The sequence below is a fragment of the Notothenia coriiceps genome, unplaced genomic scaffold, assembly GCF_000735185.1.
Source record: "Notothenia coriiceps isolate Sejong01 unplaced genomic scaffold, NC01 NC01_scaffold00021674, whole genome shotgun sequence".
NCBI lineage: Eukaryota > Metazoa > Chordata > Actinopteri > Perciformes > Nototheniidae > Notothenia > Notothenia coriiceps.
The window spans coordinates 8,291-11,248 of NW_011354375.1; positions in this window are offsets into that span (position 1 = coordinate 8,291).

Below are 2,958 nucleotides of genomic sequence, written 5' to 3' on the forward strand. Positions count from 1 at the left end.
ACACAATCACCAGCCACAGACAAAACGTGCAATATTACAAGGCCCGAAGCCGTCAGTCCACAGTGACAAAGTTACCATGATCACAGTTTGAACAGTTGACAGCTATAGGCCTACAGCTTTCATGCTTAAACCATAACTTGGTTTTAAATGAAAGAGGGATCATACATGAACAACATAACGGGTTAGGGTAACTTAACCATGTTTACAGAAAAAAAGATCAACAACCTATAACAGGGCCTATGCACAGAATGCAGCTATTCAATACTCATTCTTGTTTAAGAATATGAGTATGTACATGCTCAGGGGAGAGGCGGGTGCGGAGGCGATTCACAATCAGGCCAGCTGTAGAGAAGACCCTCTCAGCTGGAATTTGAGCATAAGATGAGGTTTGAGTCTGAGTGATCTGCGTGTAGGGAGGGGCAGCAGCCATGTCATTAGCTAGAACTAGCTAGATCTGATGGATTTGGACATAAACGTGAGTGAAGTATAACCGGACGCGAGAGAGGGAGATCAGCACCTGCAGCTCTGCCCGCTGTGAGGGGCCGGTGAGTGGAGCAAAACACACCTTTAGACCCAACACATTTAGCTCTGGCACTGTCGTATACATTGAATTATTCCATTTGATGATATGTATTCAACTTAGGCACCCCTCCCAAAAAAATATATTCATAACTCATATTCGAATACCTGAATAATTTAGACTATTCGATGAATCGTTCCCATCCCTAATAGGTAGGTGCTCTCATATTATCAAATTGTAAATGAAATTGTATTTTGCCATCTGCAGTCTGAATGACTGGCCGCTGTTTTAAAATTTGGCTGCATGTCTAATTTATTCTCATTTTTGTCCCCTTGAAGCTCACCATGTATTCACAGGATTATCTATGCTGAGTGAACGAGCTGGAGTGTAAGGGGGTTTCTGATGGTTGAAAAGGTTATGTTAGGCTCCTAATCTGCATCAAAATGGAGCAGTGAGAGTTCTACTTAATGAGCAATAAAATAAAGTAAACGGCTGGGGTAAGACGATAGCCTCATTTTGAGAGGCAGTGTGAGAGATGAAGCGGAGTGGGTCAGTGGGGTTGGCTGGTGACGGCTGCAGTGACGGTGTTTGGTGGTGGACTGATTAAATCACACTCACACTGCCTATCACTCGCTCTGCCTGCTGTGCCACACTAGCTGCCTCTGTTTACAGGCCACTGAGTGTAGTGGAAGTCACAGTAATCCTGTTGGCTCGGTGCAGTGCACTAATATATGAAAGTTTGATGGACAAACACGGGGCATATTTACACACAGGCTAGGACTGGGGCAATGCACATGTGTAGATAAAGGTGTATGCTTGAAGAGACCAGATACATCAAACCCACTTACACTCGTACTTTTTCAGAATTCAGTTTACTTTAGTCTTCCTTTGAATATCAGAGAGTGGGAATTTAGCCCATATTGGGAGGAGAAGAAGAAAGAGCTTTGTTGTTGGTGTAATGTTGGTATTGACTTTGTTAGTTCTTTTTTGGGGTCAAATGTGCAAATGTGCTCTGTTTTGCTTTGTGCGAGAGTTAGCCTTCTTTCTCTATCATTTTAGGTGAGAATATTAGCTTGTTCTGTTGGTATTCTACCCTCGGATGTTTTTTGGCTCAGGAAGCCTACCCATGCTTAGACTCTGAGGACAGCTGCTATATTTCCTGCCTTTCATCTGCAAGGCTTGTGCTTTGTTGCTAAAATCTGTGTGTAAGAGAGAAAACGAAAGAGAAGTTGCTTCTGCCTCGCTAGAAGATGTTCAATACAAAACATACTCTTATAGTATTTCTTCTGCCATTCAAAAAAACGGTACTGTCCAGTCCAAACAAAAGATGTAATTGGAACAGAAAATACATTCACTCAGTTATTTACTTTTATTGCAGTACAGTCTGATGCTAGCCTGCTAAGTTGTATCTCTGTTTCCCGACTCTCACGTCTGTGCTAAGCCTGAGAAATGTCCCACTTAGAAAGATTTATTACAAACGTATTATTTACACTCTGTGCACAGTTTGACCTTGATCTTCTGCTGAACCGAAAACGTTCTGTTATCACTTTTGCCAATGCCAGAGCACTCCTCTGATGCGAGCCAGAGCAAGAGGCACTTTGTGTGAGTTGTGATGTTTGTTTTCTAAGGTGCAGCACTGAATATCAGAACCTCTCTGTCCTGCTCTGTTTCTCTTTCAAAATCTGTTCTTAATCAATTTGTTTCTTATTGAAAACCTCAACATGAAAAGCTGCCCCTAGTCTTTACAGCTAATCAATAAAAGTGTTCCACAGGGCTCTTTACTTGGCCCATTTCTATTTACATGAATGATATCCCCTGTTGTTCTTCTGATTTGTGGCAAAATGTCCTATAGAGATTTACTCTTTTATGTTCCGGACAAAAGAACTTGCTTAAAGATCTAGAAATCCTGATTGATTCTAAACTATTATAGCTAATATTTCTTTGTACAGTCAAAAATCCAGACGCATGTTTTTCCTGGTAAAGCCATCATAATAAGCCTGCAGTCCACATAAATGATGTCATTCAAGTCCACAGAACTGCCTGCAAGGCTAGATCAGCATTCATCAGGCTGAACTCTTTTCCTCATTATCTCTGCATCACTATCCTCCTGCCCTCCTTTGGCATCACTCCTTCCATCTTTTCTTTTGCTTTAGTCTTCAACGACTGTGTATCATTTTCTTCTGCCTTGCATGACCTTATTCTACCCCATCTTTTCATGTTCCTCTTCACCGCAGGCTTTTTGGGGTTAGCAGACTCTGCTAGTCTTTGGAACAGACTGCTTGGCTTTGCCTCTTGTGTTCATATTTTGACAGTGTTCTTCTCTGGTTAGTGCTACTTTGAAGTGCAATTGCTGCATGGCTTCCCTTCTGTTACTCAGAAACCTTGCACTCTTCCGATGCTTTCAGGATTATTTCATTTTCTGCCTTTCCTGTGACTTC